This window comes from Pinus tabuliformis, chromosome X (assembly GCF_031772625.1).
Source record: "Pinus tabuliformis cultivar Carrire ecotype Pingquan chromosome X, CPIR1, whole genome shotgun sequence".
In the NCBI taxonomy this organism is placed as follows: domain Eukaryota; kingdom Viridiplantae; phylum Streptophyta; class Pinopsida; order Pinales; family Pinaceae; genus Pinus; species Pinus tabuliformis.
The window spans coordinates 563257749-563283667 of record NC_142308.1 but is presented as its reverse complement, the minus strand read 5'-3'; positions in this window follow the sequence as shown (position 1 = coordinate 563283667).

Genomic DNA, 25919 nt, shown 5'->3' with positions numbered 1-25919 from the left:
TACCTATCCACCCATACCGCTCCATCACTTCACCATCACCCAAAACTCCTACGGTAGAACATCTTGTAGAAGTTAGCAGACTTCCTGTAGAATTCCTGAGTTTCCTGTAGGATCCCCTGTAGACATCCTGTAGAAGCCTGCAAACTCGGTTGCCGAGCACCTGAACGTTGTGGACTTCTGTGGACTGATGCTAGGGATCCCCTGGAACCTCTCCTAGCCCCCCTGACCTTTCCCAAGCTTTCCTTCCCTTCAAACCACCTCTGCACAGCCAAACCCTAATAAGAAACAAAATCATAATCACTCCAACCATTTAAGCAAAAATACAAAAACAATGTTCTTTTCAATGGAAGTAGTTTAAGTTCATGCATTTCATATCACTAGAGGTAATGGCATCATTCTTAGACATTTGCACTCCCACCATTGCATCATAGAGGTTAAGCTAGTCAGATTAGGGTTTACTAGGGTTTCCATGTTTTGGTTGGCTTTCAGTTCATTTTTGCAAAGTAGATTAATTTCCTTTGAGATAGCCTTCGTCCATCATTTAGCAAGCTTCTTCTTAGAGCATATAGAAGTTGGCTTGAGCCCTAGCGGACTTGTGCCAGCTAACCAAGTGACAGCTGCGACAAGAGCTAGTACTTGTGCATACAACACCGTCGCTTCCAAGTTTGTACGAACTACCAGGTTGATAAAATTAGAGATAGGAAACCCCAGGAGTTGTAGCATTATTGCTACAATACTGGAGCCCACCATCTTTTTGGCACCATTTCCGGGGAAGCATCAGAGTATTAGTAATTGTTGCTTTTCTTCTATTTTCTTACTCTTACCTTCTGCTCAGTAGTTTACTTCATTTCCATTTTGCAATAGTAGCATAGACATTTCCTACTTTCATAGATTAGCATTTCCTGCTTTCATAGATTAGCATTTCCTGCTTTCATAGATTAGCATTTCCTGCTTTCCTAGAATAGCCTTTCAATTCCGCAATTTCAATTCTGCAAGCGTAGATTAGCATTTCCATTCCTGTAATTTCATTTGAGCAAAGTAGACTAGTTCTTTCCTGCTTTCAATTCAATTCTGCATCTTCATTTCAGTAAGATAGTTAGTTGTAGATCAATCTGTTTCAGTTTTGCAGGTACCAAAGAAAAAAAGCAAAAGCAATCAAAAAGATTTTTTTTTCATTTCATGCCTCATAGGAACCGAGATAAATCAGGCAAATTCCTACCCAACACCCCCACCACATCACTGAGTCACCCTTCTCTCTTCTTTGGTGACAGTGACCCAGAAGAACCTATAGGTGAACATCCTGAGATATACAAAGATCCTATAGAAGAAGAAGAGTTAGAGACCACTCCATCTAAAGCTATGGCTGACAATAGAGGAGAAGATGAGAGAATAGAAGGTTCCTTCCCCATCCGAGAGACCAATGGAGAGATGAAAATGAAGAACATTAGCCCCTCTGCTTTACCTCACTTCCATGGATTGACCACTGAAGATCCTGATACCTTCCTGTTTGAGTTTGCTGTCCTTTGTAGAACCTATGACTATACTGAAGATGAGCAAAAGCTGAAACTCTTCCCTTCAACTCTTAAGGATGCAGCATTACGCTGGTTCATGGGCTTACCTGGGAATAGTATCACCACTTGGGCTCAGATGCAGCAAGCTTTCAATACCAAGTATCGGGATTACTGTAGGTCCAAGGAAACCAAGGGAGAAATCTTTCGGATGACCATGGGAAATGATGAGTCCTTAGAGGATTATGAGGAAAGGTTCCAACTTAGCTATAAGCGGGCCAGGTGCACACTTGACCCTGAATCCCTCAAGTTGGTTCTGCTTCGAGGAGTCCATGAAGACCTCTTAGATACCCTTCACATGTTAGCTGGGGGGGACATTTACCAACTACCTTATGAGGACATCAAGACTGTGTTTAGAAACCACTCCAGGGCAGCATGGAAACGAGGTAGAGGAAACCTCCTCTCAACTGGTGTCCCTTTCTCCAAACATGAGCTTGCAAATCAATTAGAAGATATTAAGAGTGAGGTGAGACAGACCATTGCTATGCAACTGGACACATTCAGGATCCAGCAGAAGAAAGAAGAAGCTGAGAGAGCCTTGGCTGTCTTCTGCCCTAGGTGCACAAGGAGACACCCTAAGAACGAATGCCCATTGCATTCGGTTGAAGTGTGTTTCATTTGTGAGGAGGACCATCCCACAAATCAGTGTCCAACCTTACCTGGGTTTAAAGCCATGTACCAAGGGACAGAAGCCCCCACTGAACCTCTCTATTTCATCAACCAAAGGAGGCCACAAGGATCTAGACCTTATCAGCAGGGAATGCAAGGGGCACCTCAAGCTTATTACAGCCCCAACCAATCGACTCCTATGCCTTCCTGGGGTCCCCCTGCTCATCCTTCCTGGTCCATGCCTCCTCCATGGTCTTATCCACCTCAGTACCCTACTCAGCCTACTTCTCATTCATATCATTCACATGCTCAGCCACAGCCTCAGTGGAATGCACCTCAGTCGGGGTGGAGGCCCCAATACAACACTCCTCCTGCCATTTTGCCTCCACCACCTGTTCAACCTCAACCCTTACCTCCTACTCCTCCAAGGCAACCTCAAATGCCTGCTCAACCGAACCCGAACCCCAACAATAGACAGGCTCAGCAGGTATATACTGGGGAAACCTCATGCCCTACCTATGCTGTGGAGATCCAGGAGATCAATCTTCGATCTGACAAGACTCTTCCAGATCGCCAACCTCCTCCCCCAGAGGATGAGGAAGATAAACAGGAAAGTGAACCAAAGGCTATTCCACCCTTTCCTGAGAGACTAACAGCCACCACACAACCCAACCCAGAGGAGGATGAGCTTCTGGGTGAGCTCAAGCAGTTGTGTGTGAAAATACCACTTCTCCAAGCCATCAAGGATGTGCCAATATACAACAAACTGGTTAAGGAAAAGTGTTTCAAACACTCAGGCAGGCGGAAGAAAGATGCTTCAACCATCAATGTCATAGGACAACTGTCTGACCTTATGTTAGGACAAGTCATCTGCCCAAAGTACCTAGATCCTGGAAGTCCTGTAGTAGATGTCCACATCAATGGCACCATCATACCTCACACCTTGATTGATCTGGGGGCTGCCATTAATGTGATGACCAGGGATACCATGCTCAAACTCAATCTTCAGGGTTCCTTGAGGAAGACCTCGACAATACTGCAACTAGCAGATCGCTCCACCGTGACTCCCGAAGGGATTGTGGAGGATGTCCTGGTCTCTATTGACTCTTGGGAATACCCTGCAGACTTCCTGGTTCTGCAACCAAAGGCAAAGCTTACTGGATATCCTCTCATTTTGGGAAGGCCTTGGTTAGCCACTGCAGATGCTTACATAAGTTGCCGTGCAGGAAATATGACCATCAAAAATGGTCCTATGTCCAAGCAGCTAGTCCTATACCCTCCTGCCCAACCCTCCTTAGAGCATGACTTACCACTCTGGTTGGAGGAAGGAGAGGAAGACGAGGTATACTCAACACCTCTGTGCACCCTAGATACCACTAGAAGAGACCCCCCAACCGAGGATGACTTGATCGAGACCTTGATCCAGAATCCACCTTCCAGTGCACTATCCTTAGAGAAATTGGTGGAGGATGCCCAAGCTAGCACCTTAGTGGATCTTTGTACAACCAACCCTGTCACTCCCATAGTCAAGAATGTGGAGTTCGGCCCTGAGAGAGCATTAAAGATCAGCTCCTCCCTATCTCCTTCCCAGGAAAAGGAGCTGTGTAGCCTGTTGGTCAGCCACCTAGATGCTTTTGCTTGGAGCTATAAGGAAATGAAAGGAGTCCATCCTTCGGTTTGTACCCATCACATATACATCAAAGAGGATTGTAAACCGGTTAGGCAACCCTAGAGGAGAATGAATCCAGCCCTTAAGGACATTGTCAAGGAAGAATTGCAAAAACTGTTGGATGCCGATTCATCTACCCCATCTCAGATAGTGAATGGGTGTCCCCTCTCGTGTTGGTTCCCAAGAAAAATGGGAAATGGAGAATCTGTGTGGACTACCGAGAACTGAACAAAGCTACCAAGAAAGACCATTTCCCTCTACCTTTCATAGATCAAGTGTTGGATGGACTGGCAGGAAAGAAGTTCTTCTCTTTCCTGGATGGGTTTAGCGGGTACAACCAGATCCAAATCAGCCCGGAAGACCAAGATAAGACCACCTTCACTTGTCCTTGGGGTACCTTTGCCTACTGAGTTCTTCCCTTTGGGCTATGCAATGCTCCTGCTACCTTCCAGAGAGCTGTCTTGAGCATCTTCTCGGAGCTGGTCCATGATGCAGTGGAAATCTATATGGATGACTTTACTCCTTATGGGGCCAACTTCCAGGAAGCATTGTCCAATCTGGGAAAAGTCCTAACCAAATGCATTGAGATGAACTTGTCCCTTAGTCCTGAAAAATGTGAATTCCTAATGACTGAAGGGACCGTGCTAGGCCATACCATTTCTTGCCGAGGGTTACAGGTGGATCCTAACAAAATTGCTCTCATCAAGAAGGTTCCACCTCCTCAGAAGGTAAGGGATGTTTGGAGTTTCTTGGGATTAGTAGGATATTACTGGAAATTCATTAAAGACTTCAGCAAGCTAGCCTCGCCATTGTTTGGCCTGTTGGCAAAAGATGTGGAGTTTAAATGGACTGACGATTGTCAGAGGGCTTTGAATGAATTGAAGGACAAGTTGGTGTCAGCCCCAATCTTGAGAGGTCCAAACTGGGCCCTACCTTTCCACATCCACACTGATGCCTCGAACAAAGCCATAGGTGCAGCTTTAGGACAAGTTGAGCAAAAACTTCCATATGCCATTTACTTTGTTAGCAAAAACTTGTCCAAAGCTGAGCTGAATTACACTGTAACCGAGAAAGAATTCTTGGCTGTGGTCCATGCACTGAACAAGTTCCGACATTATATCACTGGCTATCAAACATTTGTACATACTGACCATGCTGCGATTAGATATTTAATGAATAAACCAGATGTGAATGCTCATATTATTAGATGGTTACTTTTATTGCAGCAGTTTGATTTGACCATTGTTGACAAACCAGGTAGAGAAAATGTTGTTGCTGACTTTTTATCTAGATTGGATTTGTCTGCAGATGAGGATGGAACAGTGGATGACCAGATGCCCGATGAACATCTGTTTGCTATTTCAGTACTCTCTCCATGGTTTGCTGATATAGCAAACTACCTTGTTTCAGCACAGTTCCCTCCGCACCTATCTTCAAGAGAGAAGAGCAGAATCATCAGAAAAAGTGCCTCATTTACTTGGATCGGGGGCAATCTGTTCAAGCTTGGCCCCGATCAGATCTTAAGGCGTTGTGTAAGGGAGGAGGAAGTCTTTGATATCCTCCTCACCTGTCATGATGGGCCTTGTGGAGGACATTTTGCAGCAAAGAGAACTGCCTTCAAAATCCTGCAGGCAGGCTACTATTGGCCCACACTTCATCAAGATGTCAGAAGATATGTCATCCAGTGTGACCAATGCCAAAGAATGGGGAAACCGACCCAAAGGGATGAGATGCCTCTCCAACCTCAGGTGACTCTTGAGCCATTTGAGAAGTGGGGTATGGACTTTGTGGGCCCAATCAACCCTCCTTCGAGGCAAAGGTCTTACATCATTGTGTGTACTGACTACTTGACAAAGTGGGCAGAGACTAAAGCAATCAAAGCAGCAACAGAAGAAAAGGTGGTCGAGTTCCTAAGAGAAAACATCTTCTATAAGTTTGGCTATCCAAGAGAGCTGGTCACCGATCAAGGGAGCCAGTTCACATCCAACCTGGTTGAAGATCTACTAGCTCATCACAAGATCAAGCATAGGACTTCCACCCCCTATCACCCTCAAGCAAATGGGCAGGTGGAAGTCACCAATCGAGCATTAGAAGGGATCTTGACTAAGGTGGTGAGCAGCAGCAGAAAGGACTGGGTAGATCGCCTGGTTGAAGCCACATGGGCTTACAACACCACTTGGAAGACCACAACCGGCTTCACACCTTATGAGCTGGTCTATGAGAAGAAAGCTTTGCTGTCCATTGAATTTGAATACAACACTTTGAGGATGGCAGCTCAGCTGGACCTAGATCTCAGCCATACACAACAAGAAAGGTTATTGCAGCTGAATGGACTGGATGAGCACCGAATGCAGGCCCTCCTTCACTCAGAAGTGGTTCAACTTCAGAGAAAGGTGTGGCATGACCAACATCTCCATGACAAGCAATTCCAACCGGGAGATTGGGCCTTGTTGTATGACTCCAGATACAAAGATTTCAAGGGGAAGCTGAGAACCAGATGGCTAGGGCCATATGCAGTGGAAAAATGTCATGACAATGGATCTGTTCTTATTCAGACCATTGATGAGGAAGCCATCCCCATGCTTGTCAATGGGCATCGATTGAAGATCTACAGGAAGCCTCTCTCAAGACAAGAGTTCATCAAAACTATGGAGAAGGCAGTGTTGGTCATAGAGAAGGGTTCTACCTCTGTTTTGGGCATACCCTGAAGAATCTAAAAAAATAAAAAAAATAAATAAAAATAAATAAATAAATAATAAAGATCCTTGGGTGAAAACCTTTCTGAGGCGCCCAAGGCAGGTGGTAGGGGTGAAAACCTCATTGAGGCGCCCCTATTGTCTTTCAAAAAAAAAAAGAGAAAGATTTGAAAAGATCCTTGAGTGAAAACCTCTCTGAGGCGCTCAGGGTAGATGGCAAGGGTGAAAACCTCTTTGAGGCGCCCCTGTTATCTTTCAAAAAAAAAAGAAAAAAAGAAAAAAAAGAAAAAAACAATAAGCAAGAAAGACAAGGACAGCAAGTTCATATTGTAAAATTGCATGCAGGTTGCAGGTGTCTATGGAGGAGAGGAAGCCTCTCAACTCAAAGCCAAGGGTCCTCATCATGCTGTCAAGACACCTCACCAGCACCTCCTCCAGGAATACTCATTTTCTCCAAGGTATGTGCAATTTTATTACAGCTTGAGTCTTCTACAGGAAGACGCAGATTTTCTACAGGAAGATGCAGATTTTCTACAGGAAGGTGCAGACTCTCTACAGGAAACGCAACCTTTCTACAGGAAGCTCTATATTTCTACAGGAAACTTCCTGTAGAAGCTCAGAACGGCCCAGAATCCATTTTATGAGGAGATCTAACGACTAAGGATCGGTTTGGACGCATGCAAGCTATTGTTATCTCCCTTGCACATTGTTGTCACCTCGTCCTGCCATCCTTGTCGACATGCAACGAAGTTACCTGCACCAGCAAAGCAGATCGATGAGTTCTCAAGAAAAAGCAAATTTTAAATGAAAAAACGCTGGAGATCTCATACATCTCAGTCATCCAGAAGCCCTGGGAGCGTGATCGGGAGGCCAGATCCTTCGTCGTGCAGCATGCACCCAAGGAGGAAGAACTGTTACAAGACATCCCGCGGGAGTCCTGTAACAGTTAAGCCCGCTAGAGTGGATACCATTCACAGCGCCGGCCATATGCAATGAAACGCGGGCACATGCAACCAAAGCGTCCAATCCATCGGCGGCAGCCTGTAAACATGAACCTCCGGGCCTGTGTAAGTTCGCCAGCAGTAGGTAAATCCACTCATCAGCGTCCAAAAACCGAAACATCGTGTGCAGCCGCGCAGGTAAGTGTCTTGACCCTTCCTTCCATCAGATTGCATGAATTTTACTTTGAATTGATTGCAAAGTGTAAAGGTGAATGGGTTGAGCGGCCGTATGGCCATTTGGCTGGCCATGTCGGCCAGTTAATGGTCTAGTTGGATGTTTGGGTGGTGGCCATGACAAAAAGAATGGGCAGCACGCACGTGAGAGCAATCCCGTCGGGGAAAAAACGAGTTTAACAGAAGAGGCGGCGGCAGATCTGCGGGAATTGATGCGGCAGCAAGGGAACTCGCAGGCAAATGATGGGATGACGTCGCCCAACGGTCCGGTGGGGACAGCTCACCCCCGCGCCACGGATTCCGCCGATTCAAAATCTAATCGGCTAGATTGCCCTCATGCATTTATCAACCACCGTTTTGAACTCGAGTGGCTATCCTGATATTTCTGCAGTTCGATACACCGAGCCTTTAGCTATCAGAACACTTGTGAAGCACACCCAGAGCGCAGACCAACTGCAGTCTTTCCCGAAAATCGCGCGCTGCTCCTACAGGAACGCAGTTTCTACAGGAAGGCAGGTGCCTCACGTAAAAAGGTGGCAGATTAAAAAGGTAACCCTGAACTCTTCATGCAATTGGTTTTTAAAGGTGGCAGAATCGTCGTCCACAGTCTGGTCATAGAAAATTGGTGAAATTGTTGTCTGTTGTGCCTATACTGTCATTCTACAGGATGTCAGGGTAATTAAACTGTGTTAAGTTCCTCAGGGATAAGTTTTGTGGATTATGTGCATGACAGAAGCATAATTCTACGCTCTGTCTCAGTAGACCAAATTTCTTCCACAATCACCACCTTTGGTTAAGGAAACTGTTTTATCATGCCGGGTGGGTTTATTAGACGAGAACCCACTGATTCAACCAAGTTAAGGGAAAACCAGGAGGTGGTGGAGCTCTTCACACGGGTTCAATGGATATATTTTTGTGACAAATTGCAGGGTTACGACGATGAAGTGGTAGAAGAATTTTTGCAGGCTCTGAGGCCGAAATCCAAGACACTGGCCACAGTGAACTTCAGGGGCCTAAGCCTCAAGCTCACCCCGCAATATATCAGTCGAATTACTGAACTTCCAATGGGTCTACCGTGGGATAAGGAAGAAAGGAAGTTGAGCTAGCAGGCCAAGAAAGAATTCTTTCCACCTGAGGAGGAATTCTCGAAGGACAAAAATGGGGTGCGTAGAACAAGTTTGTTGCCACCATGGAATGAAGTTAGCCTACAGATCATGAAGTATATAACCTGTGAAGGCCATTATAGCATCGTGTACGGGTATCACTTTCGGTTGCTCACTGAATTAAGGCACTGGATTGATCTTCCTGTAGAAAAAAAACTGAGCATCCCTTATTTCCTACTACAGTCTCTAATTGAGTGTGCCACAAAGTTAAAAGAAGGCATACCAGATCAGGTAGCCCACCATGGGTTGATCAAAATTCTTGTGGAGGATGCACTTCATTCATATAAGGTTCCCCTCTCGTGGGAATCATTCAGGAATTTGACAAGAGACGGAGACATAAGGATGCTGACTGAAGAAAGTGGTTCCTCCAGCAGTGAGGAAAAAGAATCAGTGGCCGAGGGAAAGAAGGAAACAGGCCAGAAGACCCCGACCACAGTGCAGAAGAAAGAACAAAAGAAGAAGCATGAGAAAAAGGATGACAAAGAAAAAGGTGACACACCCATCTTGTCAGCAAGAGAGAAGAGGTTGCAGAGCAGAACGGACAAAGCTGAGATGGTCCACATCAGCGCAAGTACCTCATCAACACCCGCAACCAAACCGAAAAGCAAAACCCATGCAGCAAAGCAAGCCAAGGTGGCGACACCTGTGTCTACAGGAAAGCAGAAACAGGCTTCTACAGGAAGCCCGAAAACAGAGAAAGGGTCTTCTACAGGAAGCCCGAAAATTGCTAAAACAGGGTCTTCTACAGGAAGCCCTGAAAAAATGAAACCCAAGGAGAAGAAGGCTGATATTTGTGAGAGAGAGGCAGCAGCTGTGCTGGCTGCCCTCAGCACGCCACCTAAGCCAAAAGAGAAAAGGAAGAGGGAGACCCCTCTATACTTTAAAGCTCGAAGAAGTGTCCGAATAAAGACAGGCAAACTGCAGCCTTCGTCCAGTAGCCCAATTGTCATTGAAGATACCCCTACTTCTCCCAAGGAAAAGTCCCCCTCAAGGATAACAGTCACCTATGAGAAGGGGAGCCCAAAGAAAACTACACGGCAAGAAAGGTTAGACCTGTTGACTGAAAAAGCTCGGCTATAGGAGGCTGAAAATGTTCTACAGGACACTCTGGCCCGGCTACAGGAAACGGAGAAGAGGGAAGGAGAAGGACCCTCATCACCACCAAGGGAGGGTGAGGTAGAGCCACCTAAAGAGGCAGAAGAAGTACATATACCAGAGCCCAGCCCTCAGCCTAGTCTGAGTTCATACTACACCTTTTTAGAGGCGGGCAAAATCATACCGCAGAAATTTACTGTACCCCTATTTTTTGCATTAGAGGAAGAAAGAGTCCGTACCCACACATGGATGCAGATCGCCAAGTCAAAGGGTGTGGCGGACATAGGTCCCTTACAAGAGCAACTCAAGGAGGTCAGGAGTGAATTCACCATGGCTAAACATGTGGCTAATTGCCAACGTATGCTTCTACAGGAAGAAAACCAGAAGCTGAGATTGCAGCTACAGGAGCTAAGGGCAGGGGCAGGTACATCCTCCAAAGACACCACAGAAGAACAACAAGGCAAAAAGGAGCTGACCACCAGTCTTGAGGAGCCAATGACACTTCTACAGGAAGCAGAACAACAAGCACAAATTGAAGTGCAAGCTCTAAAAGAACAGCTGCAGCAAAAGGAAGCACAATTGGCCTGCATGGCCAGTTGGGCCATGGAGGCAATACAGTGCAGACAACCTGCAAAATCCTATGGTTTGTATTTGAAAGACCAATGGCTACAGTTCCAAATAAATACCCTGGCACAAAGAGGTATTTCTCAGATCCAGGACCCACAACAATTTTCTGAGTTGTGCAGTACTAGTTCGTCAGAAGATAAAGCCAAATTAGCAGAATTCTACCTCCACAATTTGGCCTTGCCTAATGAAGTTTCCTGGGATCCCAATACTGCCTTGGGAGATATGCAATTGATGGCGTTCGCTTCATGGTTGAACCATGAGGATCAAAGAGCAGCTGAAGCAAAATCGGTCATGAACCGAGAATTGAACGAGCCATTGTTCATTCGAGCAAAACCAGAGGATCCAGTGGCACTCATCTCAGCACACCAACACTTGTCTACTGATCCCACAGCTTCCTTGAGATTTATGGACCAATAGGACCAAGCCATAGCTCATTTTGAAGACATGAAAAGAATGTTAGGAGAAACTACTGCCCAAGCATGCACACGCAGATGGAATACCTTGGCACACAGTTTGAAGATCCGAGAGTACCATACCCCAACTCGGATGAGGGAAGCTTTGGTAAGGGTAGACCTTTACAAGAAATCCATGCAAAGCCTCCAGGCCAGCTGGATTGGCCTTAAACTCAGCCCACCACTGCTGCTAGGATTGGCTGAAGGTAGCACAGAGAAGGATGACAGTGAACAATGGGAAGAGGTGAACAGGAAAGCTGGGTTTCATATCAGCAAGGAGGACACTACCACAGAGGCTTGGGATGTAAGGGAAGCAGTAAAAGTAATAAAGGATGAAGATTTGGACTAAGTTGCTCAAGGATGAGCAAATATTTTAGCTGGGGGGTGATGATGAGCCCCAATTTTTGGTACAATTTGGGCTCATTTGGCCTACTTACCTTGCTCAACCATTCATCTTTTATCACTTATGCATTCATTTCTTAGTATATTCGTGTTATTTGTAGGAAGAAGGGCAGGCATTATATCTATGTGGCTAATACATGATGATTTCCGGTTTTTGGCATTAAAGAGAGCAAAAGACCACGCAAATGGAGACAAGGAGACAGCAAAGGTGACATTGCTGGTTTTTAGGGAGGTTGTCCACAGTCTTGATGACCTTCCTCGTGATTTTCACCTTAACTCCGAGCTCCAACAGCTCTCCCCACCGAGCTTAAAGGCAGCCAACATATTCTATAGGATCAGCAGTTTAACTTTCAGTTGGACAGCCAAGCTCCACGAATGGAGGAAGCCAGCTTGATCTCCATTGTGTATAAATATGAAGGCCGTAGCCTTTGATAGGAGCTTTTTGAACTTTTGAATTACTATTGTAATTTCTGAGCACGAGTTACAGCTCGGTGTTTGTTTTTTGTAAGCCAGTTTTGGCATGACATTAGACTCTTGATTATGAATAAAGGCAAGCAGATTTGGATCTAATTCTGAGTTTTTAAGGGAGCTATAGCTCTCAGGTTAGGGCCCAACCTGAGAGCAATAGACCTCCTCTTCCTTGTATTGTTATTTGTTTCCTTGCAGCACTTTATTTCCTCTGTTTTGACATGCATTTAGAATTTACAGTTTGCTGATTTGATTTCTTTAATGAGATTGAGTAGGATTAGCTTATGGTTAAATCGCTTTCAGTTGCTTAGATTAGAATAGGAGGATTGTAGTTCATTGGAGCTCCAAGAAAAGGTTGATAGTGCCTTCATTGCCATCTCTGTTTAGAGATTGGGGTCAGTCTATACCAACCACCAAAAAACGCAGTCTTTTTACTTTCATACAAGATGCAACACAGTCATTTTAATTGTAGATCCATCCATGCACTTTGATCTTGAACCATACTTCTTCATTCCAACTCCATGCATGACTTCTCTTCATGATTTACATTGCTGTTCATTTGTTTAATAGCACAGGTAGCACAGGTTAATGAATTCTCGTTTTTGGTGCAAGACATAAGCAATTTGTTTTATTTACACCGCTCAGCATCATTCCATTTCCTTCTTCTTCTTCTTAACCACGCCTAAAGCCACCTACTCGACCTCCGTTCAGCTCGTTTTCCTTCCAACTCTTCCATTGTCCACGTAGCTCCATTTTCTTGACCTTTCGTTGCTTCCATCCTTCTATCCACCAACCAACTTCATGCACTCTTCCTCCATCTTATTTCTTTGCCCCTGAGCCATCACAAGCTCCATCTCCATCTTACCTATCCACCCATACCGCTCCATCACTTCACCATCACCCAAAACTCCTACGGTAGAACATCCTGTAGAAGTTAGCAGACTTCCTGTAGAATTCCTGAGTTTCCTGTAGGATCCCCTGCAGACATCCTGTAGAAGCCTGCAAACTCGGTTGCCGAGCACCTGAACGTTGTGGACTTCTGTGGACTGATGCTAGGGATCCCCTAGGACCTCTCCTAGCCCCCCTGACCTTTCCCAAGCTTTCCTTCCCTTCAAACCACCTTTGCACAACCAAACCCTAATAAGAAACAAAATCATAATCACTCCAACCATTTAAGCAAAAATACAAAAACAATGTTCTTTTCAATGGAAGTAGTTTAAGTTCATGCATTTCATATCACTAGAGGTAATGCCATCATTCTTAGACATTTGCACTCCCACCATTGCATTATAGAGGTTAAGCTAGTCAGATTAGGGTTTACTAGGGTTTCCATGTTTTGGTTGGCTTTCAGTTCATTTTCGCAAAGTAGATTAATTTCCTTTGAGATAGCCTTCGTCCATCATTTAGCAAGATTCTTCTGAGAGCATATAGAAGTTGGCTTGAGCCCTAGCAGACTTGTGCCAGCTGACCAAGTGACAGTTGCGACAAGAGCTAGTACTTGTGCATACAGCACCGTCGCTTCCAAGTTTGTACGAACTACCGGGTTGATAAAATTAGAGATAGGAAGCCCCAGGAGTTGTAGCATTATTGCTACAATACTGGAGCCCACCACTTGTCACTCATGCCACAATCCACGGTAATCAAAGTGTTTAATCTTGATTATGCCATGCTTTGAATTTTATGTTTATAGTTAGAGAATAAAATCTAACCAAATAGTTTTATCTTGGCAGGTCATTAGATAGGTAGAGAAAATAAAAGGAGATCATCAGTTTAATCTGGGCCCTTGGTGTTATAGACATTTTTGTGCCTTACAGCATTGAGCATGAAATGTCAATAATCCAAGGGATCCAAAGTCCCTAAATGAGTTGTTCCTACCCCTAAAGGAACAAGGTCAACCAATGACAGCTTCTCCCAGAAGTTCTCCACCAAAAACCACTCAGAAACAGTCAATTCAGGATCAATTCAGAGGCTCCACTAGCTGTCTGCGCTGAAATGCAGAGATTGCACTGGCTAGGTGCACTGCAACGCAGGTAGAAGCACTACCAGGGTGTGCTTAGCGGGAAATGACAAATGGCAAGTTCATTCAACGAGGTGGAAAGACCCTGGAAGCTTCCAGAATCTTGCTCAATGACACTTGCCTCAATGAATTCGACTAGTGATGAGTAAGAGGTTCTCAACCACCAAGTGGAAGCAAGAGTTGACAGAGAGAAGCCACAAGTCAAAACATAAGCTGACTCATCCTCTCTGCTTACATCTATATATGGATCTCTCACCTAGAGGTTCAGGAGGCTGGAATTTTGTACTTTGCAGAGAATTGCTGTTGGTTTGAGATTGAGATTAGTACATTGGGTGATTTATGCTTTGTTGGAGGAGAGGAAGGGATTCTTTTGCTGGGAGGTAGATGCTGGATTGGGACTCATTTGGTTGTATCTCCTCTTGAACCTTGTTATCATATCAATAAATCTACTTGAGTTTCTCCTATATGCTTGTATTTCAATGATGTTTTGTTATATTTGCATATTTAGTTTATATCTGATCCTAAACTAGTTATGAATGTGAATCTATATCTTTCGTGTAGTTTTCCTCTCTTGTGATCTTGTAGGAACTGGGTGAAGCTGGACCAGTGAAAGAGCAGGCAGCAGGAAGCGAACGAAAGAGAGAGAGTGAGTGGATCGACAAACTAACGGAAGACACCGGTTAGTTACATCCTTCTTTCTCTATTTGCATCTCATAAAGAAGAATACTCAGATAGCTTTCCTTGTTTGTTGCTAAGGCACTATCACCTCTTAGAGTGGGATAGGGGCATTCCGAATTGGATACTTTTCCCAACAACAAAATGGTGACTCCGCTGGGGAGAGTATCTTGTTAGTTTATTTGTGTTTCTATTTCTATTCATTTCATAAACTCAAGAGTGCCGAATCGAACTGCATTTGCTATTTACAAATGCAAAGTAGAGATCAGCTACTCTAGTCCACTCACTGGGCCTGTTTATGATCTGAGAAGCTGATCCACAAGTGCTCTAACAGCCCTTTGTGATAGATCTTAGTCCTCCTATAAATCATCCTCCTAATTGTACCTAATTGATAGCTTTTATCGGTCAAAACTGTAGATCAAACTGCAAACCGTAACCCAGAAATAACTCTCGTTTCTGCTTCAGCGCAGACTCTGTGAAGAGGTTCTGCATTTTAGCACAGGTCCCGTGAAGGCTACCTGCGCTGAATGTCAAATCCTCTGTGTTGGGAGTGCGCTGATCAGTCTTTGCCTTGTGCATCTGTGGTTCCCTGCTTCCTTTTGCTCAGTTTTATCTCTGTTTTTTGTAGCCGGTTATCAGTCAGTGTACCTATCTGAAACCCCTTTTCTTTGCCTCAATTCCGCCTCGGTTGTATAAAGAAACTGTATTTGTTCTTTGTGTATTTGTTACATCATTTGCAGTTTCCCATTACAAAAGTAAACTAGTCATACTGTCGCCCCTAGTTCTAGACCTGTCGTAAGTGTCGTTTTGATCTTAGGAGTGAGTTTGTTTGCTGTTCACAGTTGATTTAGCTTTTACTTTTGTATTTTGGTTTGAATTTATGCATTTCAAGTGTCGAAACAAGTAGATCATAAAGTGTCGTAATCGTCTTTTTGATTTCGAAAAAGGAACTTGTTTGTGTGTTCACTTGAAATCGAATTCAAATTTGTACAACAGCTTTCTTTTTAGGCATCAATATTAAGAAAGCGAAAAAAAATACATGCATATGTGCATTTGCATTTTGACAGTTTGTATGTTGATTTAGGGAAAAGTGCATTATTGTGTGCTCTATGCTCTTTGAGAAAAGATGGTGTCTTTCTTTTCCCCTTGTAGCTAGGATTTTCATTGTTGAAAAGATATAAAAGCTTGCTTATCATCTTTAGACTGCATTTAGGAATTGTATCATACATCTCGTGGTGATCCAAAAAGGCAAACTTCTAATAAAGATCAACCTAAAATAAATTGAATGAACTTAACAACGATTTGTAACATAACACACAACATAGAGGTCTAGGCTAGAGACGTGTTCCGGCGTCGTAAAACCTGGTCACTGGTCGCCTCACTGATGGTTGGGTGATTCCTCCTAAGAGACGATAAGTACCAGTACGGATTGTGCTCCCACGTACCGTCGCGTATATATTGGGAGACCCCTATAGGAATATAACCTTTATCCATAGGAAGCCGTGTCGGCCGCCCTACTGATCGCAATGCACTGAACACAACATTCAGGAAGATTGACCGCCCGTACCCTAAAAAGTATTCTGCGGTTTTGCGAAAAGTTTGGCACACCCTCTACCTGGAACTCCAGAGCAGTTTCTTTTGGCCTTTTTCAGACTCTATAATAGAAAAAGTCCATCCGAGCATTTGTCACTTCGGGCTCGTTAAAACATCGAAGGAGACTAGAGTCATCTTTATCTTTTTCTCGACTCTTTAAAATTGAAAAAGCAAGTTGTGTCTAAGCGTTGTTAAAAATTTATTTCAAACGGAACAATCACCCCCTTTTTCCTGCGTTGATCTTTAGGTTGAGAAAATGGAGCCCACCAACCAAGGAATTCCCCTTGGTGGAAATCCTAGTCCCTTCTCCTCTTGGGGAGATGTTGGTGCGCCCCATATGGCCACATTGTCGCTTCCAGGACTGACAATTGGCCTGCTGGTCAGGCTCTTCTCAACCAATGTCATTCAGAACACCACTATTCCTGAACAGTCGAATCAACAATTAGACGAGTCTAGAATTTCCCACCAACCTTCTACTTCCTATAATTCTTCCTCTCTTCCTTCCTCTTCGCGTAACGGAACTGGTAAGACTAAAAACCAAGTTCCTAAGGAGAAGAAGGAAAAGAAGAAGAAAGAGAAAAAGAAGAAGGAGCCAAAGGCAAATAAGGGAAAACAAGTGTCGTCTGATGAAAATCCACACACAACACTGACCAGGCCTAAATCGCCATGTGTCATCTGCAAGGGAGACCACTTTCATAGAGATTGTCCCTGCATCCCTCGGATACTAAGGGACTGGTCTCTCCGTTTGCACAATCCGGTGTCATCAACCTCTGATAGTCATGTTGAAAGTACATCGTCAACTAGCGAAAGTGAAGTTCCAGGACAGAAAGGGAGGGCTAGACCTCCCTGTAGACTGTGCGAAGGCAACCATGCCCTCCACCATTGTCCCTTCTTAGACGAGGCTAAAAGAGTCTTGGAAGATCGTCCGGTTTCACCATTACGACTTCCTCCTGGATATCAAAAACTCTTGCCAAGTCCTTCGTTAGTTGAGAATCCAGCTGGCCCGCTCAAGTGGTCAGCTGAAGCGTCTATCATTGAGGATAAACCGACTGAATCCATACCAGATGAAAGTCAAAAGGTCGAGGCGGCAGTTGACCCAGTCTTGCCTTCAAAGGATTTATCTTCGAATGATACAGTCACTGAAGAGGATAAGGATGACACCATCCAAATTCTTTTCATCAACACAGACTCCGACGAACATGGGGGCAATGCACCCATTCCTTTATCGCAGGAAGGAATTTTGTCAGAGCGATATCCGACCGTCTATTCGGTCCCACCACCAAGCAACCTAGTTGTATCCTTCGACTGGAACCAACTAGGCAGACCCCGGTTACCAGCAAGCATACCATTCAGAATTATCGTTCAAATATACAGAATGGTAATGGCTGGCACCATCATTGATGAGGGGGCATCTGTGAGTATCCTTTCCTCTGTTGCTTGGAAAGCGCTTGGTTCGCCAACGCTTTTGCCTGAAATGAGAAATCTGACAGGCTTCGATAAAGGAACCAGTCGACCTTTAGGGATCCTCCCCAATGTGCCGATAACATTGAAAGGGAATACCGTTCAAATGAACGTGATGGTCATTCAAGGACCCTTGGATTATAACCTACTCCTTGGACGAGACTATATATATTGCATGGGAGCCATCGTCTCCTCACTCTTTAGAGTAATGTGTTTTCCGCACGAAGGAAAAGTGGTCAAGCTCGTGGACCAGCTTTCATTTCCCGGATCACGCATCGCAAATAGTCACATACCATCCCTAAATGGTCTCTTCACACAAGAAATGTCTCAACCCACGGTCCATCCTCCCGATGAGCGCGAGTGATTCAGAAGGATATGACTGGAACCCAGGGGGCATGCGTCCTGGTCTGCTTCGGCAGGAAAACTTTGGGTATAGGGTAGGTTTCCGCGGGAGAATATGACTAGTCCGTACCCCGTCCGTGGTTGGAAGAGGGGTTGTTCTAGGATAAGATTCTTTTGTCAAAGTTATGTGAAAGGGCGGGCGTCGTCATTCACCTTTGTTCATCTCGGTGGACATTGCCGAAGAAGTGTTTTGTTTGAAAGATTAACGGAACAATCTTTGGGTAACCTGAAAGAGGTAGGCCTCTCCTAGTAAAACAAATGTTTTGACGGAAATGAAGTAGGGGTAACCTTGAAATCGTACTTTATAACTGGGGGCATGCAAACCTTTTGGAGTGCAAGCAAAGAGCGGTTATTTATCTGTTTTTTTGGGTTAGGCATTTCCTAACTTGCATAAAGAAAGGATCCGGAGCAAAGCTTTGTAAGGCGCAAGCTCCATAAAAAATGGAATCTTAAGCGAGACATTCTTATCATATGACTGGATAATCGAGCAGTTTTAGCGCATAGTTCATGCTCGTTAAAAAATAAACATAAGATCGAGCAAGTGTTTCAACCCGTGTTTAAGATCGTTAAAAAATGAACTACCCGGTAAATAACCACTGCGAATGTAAATTTATCAGCCATTAAAGCCTTGGTCGTGTTTGCACCATCACCTCCATTTTTCCATTGGCCGATCATTCACCTCCATTTGATTGTTTACCCATTTTGAGGAACAGCTGCGAAGAGTGATTTCACTTAGCCATCCTTGTGACACTGCCATGATTGGAATATTCCAAACCTTACCTGGAATCAGCTACTAACCTGTTTATCACTCGTTCCTCAAAAGACGAGTCTCCTTTAAGCTCTTTTCATCTGACTCGTAAAATATGAAAAGATTGCCGAGTTTTGGCCTTCTAGCTCGTTAAAGCGACCGGAAGTGCTATCCCTCCTCTAGATTTTAATCTTTTTGGACCTGAGGGATTATTGCAAAAAAAGATCGAGCGCTTGTTTTGGTCGGCTCGTTAAAACTATCGTAAATTCATCCCTTCTGTATTGTTTTATACTTTTTCGGACTTAAGGGATTAGATGACGAAAAAGGAACTTTGGATTTATCTTTACGTACCTTTTCAAACTCTCTAAAATTGAAAAGGACCGAGTTATCTTTGTCGTTAGACTCGTTAAAAAAGCATTAATAGCGACAAACTTGTCTTTAGACGAGAATGAGTTTCACTATCGCTAGGCTCGTTAAAACATAGCGATGGGTTTGCCCGAAGGGAAAATTATAGAACAAGCATATGTTATCCTCCTCAAGCTTGACAAAAATAAAGAGGTACTGGTCAGAAATGACTGGGGAAAAATTGGGAAGAAACTCAAAGAACTTTTATTGGTAGCAAGTCGCTCTTGAACATGACACTTCCACTCCGTGCCTGAGTCGGGTTGGGTTGTTTCATTCACCGGTCACATCACCATGGTCTCGCCAATACCATCCATCTTTGGGGTAAATGCTACCAATCCATCACACAAGTGTCGCCGATATGTTCAAGAGAAGTCATCCAGAGAAGTCAACCGTGTCCCATCCACTACCATACATTATCCTTCATCCTTTCATGACCGCCACCCTGAACCATATATCATCAGATCGTTTTCACCTCCATCAAAATCATTTGCTCCGTTCCATGTCACTGATGTGGGATACATTAAGGCCCTACTTTGACAGATCGCTTCTTGTCGACATCAGCTCATTATCCAAGAAGTTGATCTAGGAACACCCCCTTCAGTACTTTGAAGCTTGCATGCCTCAATGGCAAGTTTCTCACTTCCGGCGACAGGTATACATCAATGACCTTCGACCGAAAGATTTTGCGTGGTTTTCGACGCCAAGTCCTTTATTCACACCACGTGAATTGTACTGCAGTACCTTGAGGGTCATTATCATTATCGGTGATTCCTCTTGCGCTTGTTAACAGTTTACATCATTGACTGGTAATTAAGCGATGTCTTTCCATGTTCGACTTCAGAACATTTCTCACATGGATCGACTTGTACTTAGAGTGAAGATCGAACGAGATTGAAGACCCCAAATCTAGTTTCATCCATCTGGGCTGCGATATATATTCAGGAAAAATAAAGACATTGACATGTACAGCATTGCAGCAGATAATCATCCTACCAAAAGGATGATGATTTCGTCAAAATCATCAGTCTACCATCAGACGATTGTCTGTTCTATGTACAGAAAAATGAATTTATAAAGCTGAGCATGGGAATGCCTGCCTCAGCTAGATTATGAAAGTAGTATGAAAAATAATGTATTGTATTGTATCTTATTACAGGTCTCCTCCCAGCATTGGAAGAACTTCGGATCCTCATAATAAAGCATTTCACCCGATAAACGGCCTCATACTTTAGGGGGCAACTGTTATAGACATTTTTGTGCCTTACAGCATTGAGCATGAAATGTCAATAATCCAAGGGATCCAAAGTCCCTAAATGAGTTGTTCCTACCCTTAAAGGAACAAGGTCAACCAATGACAGCTTCTCCCAGAAGTTCTCCACCAAAAACCACTCAGAAACAGTCAATTCAGGATCAATTCAGAGGCTCCATTAGCTGTCTGCGCTGAAATGCAGAGATTGCACTGGCTAGGTGCACTGCAACGCAGGTAGAAGCACTACCAGGGTGCGCTGAGCGGGAAATGACAAATGGCAAGTTCATTCAACGAGGTGGAAAGACCCTGGAAGCTTCCAGAATCTTCCTCAATGACACTTGCCTCAATGAATTCGACTAGTGATGAGTAAGAGGTTCTCAACCTCCAAGTGGAAGCAAGAACTGACAGAGAGAAGCCACAAGTCAAAACATAAGCTGACTCATCCTCTCTGCTTACATCTATATATGGATCTCTCACCCAGAGGTTCAGGAGGCTGGAATTTTGTACTTTGCAGAGAATTGCTGTTGGTTTGAGATTGAGATTAGTACATTGGGTGATTTATGCTTTGTTGGAGGAGAGGAAGGGATTCTTTTGCTGGGAGGTAGATGCTGGATCGAGACTCATTTGGTTGTATCTCCTCTTGAACCTTGTTATCATATCAATAAAGCTACTTGAGTTTCTCCTATATGCTTGTATTTCAATGATGTTTTGTTATATTTGCATATTTAGTTTATATCTGATCCTAAACTAGTTATGAATGTGAATCTATATATTTCGTGTAGTTTTCCTCTCTTGTGATCTTGCAGGAACTGGGTGAAGCTAGACCAGTGAAAGAGCAGGCAGCAGGAAGCGAACGAAAGAGAGAGAGTGAGTGGATCGACAAACTAACGGAAGACACCGGTTAGTTACATCCTTCTTTCTCTATTTGCATCTCATAAAGAAGAATACTCAGATAGCTTTCCTTGTTTGTTGCTAAGGCACTATCACCTCTTAGAGTGGGATAGGGGCATTCCGAATTGGATACTTTTCCCAACAACACTTGGATAATATAAGGTTAGAATTAGATAGTCTACTTTGTAAAATAAAAATGATTGATAGGGTTTGCTAGCCTAAATGCACCCAAATAAAAGGAAGAAAAAATGGTAGGGTAAGTAAATGGGTAAGTAGAAGAAAAGTTGCAAAAATGTCAAGTGATTACACATGTTTTAAGAGCATCTTTCAAATGTGCATAAGCAGTAACCACAATGGTTTACCACTTAGTTTATTTAACATCCCCTTTGTTATTTCACCCCTCTACTTACTAATTTCCCATAAATAAGATCTAAGTACTTAAATCCTTTAAGTCAAAGAGGCTCAGAGCATTTCTCTGAGTTTTGGAGGGACCAAACTCTCGAATTAATGACTTATGAACACTAGTACTAAAACCCCCTTCATGAAAAATTCATCTCTCTCCATTTCCCTCATTTCCTTAATAAAACCCCCTTATCCTATGGTTAAACTCTTTTGCTTAGGAAAAGTAAAAACAACTCCATGTAAATCCCTTTTCACCCAAAAACCCACAAAAAATACTTTATCCTAAGTATTGGGCATACGTAAATGAATTGCAAAAATGCATATATTTTACCCTTTTAAGGGAACACTCACCCTACCCATCACATTTCATATTAATTATTAATTTTATTATATATTCCCCCCATAACCCTTTTCCTATATATTAACTAAATCCCTATATAAATAACCCAACCCCTAGTTTGGCTATAAACTATACAAATTACCCCATATCCTGACAAAACTGATTAGTCCCATCTTTAACCCCGCCTGATCACCTAAGCCTGTGATTAAGCCCCACCCGACCACTTAACCCAGGATTAGTTCCTAAACTAATCCCATGCTGCCAAAGATTAAACCTATGGGCCCCCCGAAAAGCTTTCCCTTTATCCCCCGTGAAATCCCTCACCTGACTATCATTTGATCCTCGCCCCCCTCATTCGACGACCTACATCCATATCGGCGAGGCCCGATCACCGACCTTTACCCACCTGATAAGGCAGTTTTACCCGCCCCCCTAGATGCTACGTGTCAAACATTGTATCACATCGGATGACCCCTCCCGAATACCGCCCGCTCCACAAAAGTGGTGTGATGACCCTCCAATACCACTTCCCCAACTAACCGAAAAAACCGTCAACTGTTCATTTGCAAATGAACGCGTCAAAAGCAATTTTTTTCTATAAAAGGCCAAAAAGCCCTCTTTTCACCCTTTTCTCTTATTTTCTCTGTAAAACCGTTAAAACCTTTGCAGCTTCTGCAAACGCCAAATTGACCAACAAACCTCCAAATTCGCTCCAGAAGATGCTGCAGCCAACCTAACTATCCTCCTAGTCTATACCAGAACCGTACAAACTTCTGCAGCTATCGTGAACCACCAATTTTAAGCCAGTTCACCCAATTCTAGGTATTTCACCATAGAATACCACTCCCTATTCACATTTGAAAAAAATTGGCTTGTTAGATATTTTCATTAAGTCAAATTAACGGAAAATTACCTTAAATTTAAAGAAAGCTACAACCAAACCCTCTGAAAAGTTTCCACCTTTCATTGAAAACCTTTGAATAAACCCCTAATGCCTAATTCAAATCCACAAGAACTGAATAATGGTTGCCCCTATTGCCATGGACGTCTGTCCTGTGATGACTCCACATTTAGACCTAGACCATCTTCCCCTGGCTAACAAGGAGTTCCAAATAAAAGATACCACTGCAATAGAGCTCCTGCTCAAAATTCATTGCTTAAGCAGAGACAACTATTTGAACCATTCAGATGAAATTGGCCTCTAGGAGTCTAATTTAGCTAGATATTAGTTCCCCCAAGTGCATGTCTTCCTAAAAATTGTCCACATGTGTCATGCATGGTATGTCCCCAGCCACAGAACTGTCATGTATCATGACCAAAAGGTTTTGTTTACCATCACTGCTAAATCCATAAATGAAATTTTACATTTTCAACCAGGACCCAATCTAACCCACTCTTAATTGGGAATATGATAGACCAGTACACCAAGTTAAATCCATCCAGATTGGCCCAATTACTCCAAACTTTCATTGTGGAAGAAAAACACCTTCCTAAAGATCCCCCTCCATATATGTCAACCATTTTCTCTACAAGGGGCAAGCAGATTGTGACCATGATATCATGCATTTTGGGCTACTCTACAAGTGAATACATTGATGAGCTTATACTTGCCTTCATGTCCATTTATACCCTAGGACAGCCTCCTGCTATTTTGTACAATTATGCTGAGTTTATAGCTGATAGGATGCATGAGTAGTTTACTAGAATGAGCAATGAAAGAGTGTTTAAATATTCCTCTATCCTCTATTATATGTTCCTATACTACCAACAAGACAGGTTTCCTTTCACTCTCTAGAAGCTTCATACCAAGGGTCATCCCAGGTCTGTCATCTTCTGGACCCCATTATTCCAAAAATTCAGATCCCCATACACTATTCAGATTTTATAGACTCTTTTGTACATCCATTCATAACTATGCTGACAGAAAATCCTCCACCTAGGATAAGCCCAGAGATAAAAAGAGTCCTCCAGCTATCCAAACAGACCAAAGTGGGAGATTGTTACCTATACCAAAACCACACAGAGATAAGGATCTATGGGTGCCAGCTTGCACCATATAAACTACGCAAATACCTCCCCATGAGGTTATTTGCTTTGGAATATTATAGACAAATAATGAACTCAGATGAAGTAAATTTTGTTTTAGCCAAGAAGAAGAGCCAGTTTAGAGTCAAAAAATCAATTGGGTCCTTTCATCTGTAATTCAAGAGAAGCAGGGGAGGAAGCAGATCATATATTGCAAGAAATGAAATTCCAAAAGAGTTTCATATGCAGATATGACCCTCAATTATTCTTAACTAGACTTATGCAAAAGGCCAAATTGGGGCCTTACATTCATCACCCCATACCTAAGATAGAAGCATATGCCAATCAATCTGAGTGGTTAGAGAACTCTCTTATAGATAGAGATAGTACAAAGGTAGACATTGAGAATACCTTGATTGATTTAGAGAGACAACTTGATGAGATCTCATTTCTGCAAGTGCCAGAACAGTAAGAAGCCACCACGAGCACCCCTCTCATCATGAAAACTCCCCAAAATGAAGAAAGAAATCCCAAGAGAAACATAGAGGGAGCTTCTACTTCAGGCATGGATACATCTAATCAGTAGCATGAAATAGGCCAAAGCAACAGGCCAAGGCTAAATCCTGCCTTTGAGCAGGAAGACACAGAAGGATCAGCACAGGTGACCAACACAAAAGTAGACAGAAGCAAGCCCACAACTCCATCTGGAGACATACAAGAGCCATCCACATCACAAACTCAGATTTTGGAAAGGCAGCTAAGTGTGGAAGTGTCTTCATTTAGTAGACCTACTGATAAAGACCAAGACATAAAAGATAGGTATAAAGACATTAAAATGAGGAATGAAAAGCTCAAAGCTCAGACATATGTACAATATCTGAAACTCACTCCCACAAAACAAACAAGGTTGATGTCAGCTTTTGACATCAAAGAGGGAAAGCTTCAAATGTCCTTTCTCAAACCTACAGCACAGTGGCCCAAGACATCTTCAGACTTCAAGAGGGTGGACATTGAAGTATTAGAGAGGGATATTCATCCCATAGACCAAATATGACTACATAAACAGGCTGGGGAGATGATATACTCCACACTGGCAGGTAAATCCATAGTTTCCCATCAACTACAAAACTCATTGACCAACATCTCATCTCAATATCAGTTTGAGAAGGCCTCCTCACAGGCCAAGGATACTAGGATCAAGTCCTTAGAAGACTTAGTGATTGAATTGGGACATGATCCCAAAGATATTAAAGCTATAGAGCAGCTTATAAAGAATAAAAATGATGATATTACTACACTTAAGAAGCAATTAAAAATACCCCAGCTGCAACATCCTCAAACACTTGAAGTCTAGAGAGCCAAACCAAGCATGAAGAGTTTATGGACTTGGTCCTAAATCTTAATGATCAATTAAGGGAGAGAGAAAAGGAGGTTGACACTTTAATTCAAATGAAGCAAAGTGACCTGGCAACAACTTCTACAAATGTCATCCCTGCAGTACCTACAACAGTCCCTTCCACACTAGCAGCTTTGCTAGCACCTACAGCTCCACCTGCCACAACCTTTCAAATCACAACAAAGTCTACAACAGTAGGTGCATCGGGAGAAAAAATAGTAGAGCTAGTTAAATCCATGGAACAAATGTCTATCCAGGCTATAGAAATGAACAAACTCAGAGAAAAGATGGCAATTTTAGAAACTGACTACAAACTTGTCCAAATTAAGCAAAAGGAAGAAACACAAAAGGCCAATAGAATGAGTGAAAGAATCAAAGTTATAGAGAAAGA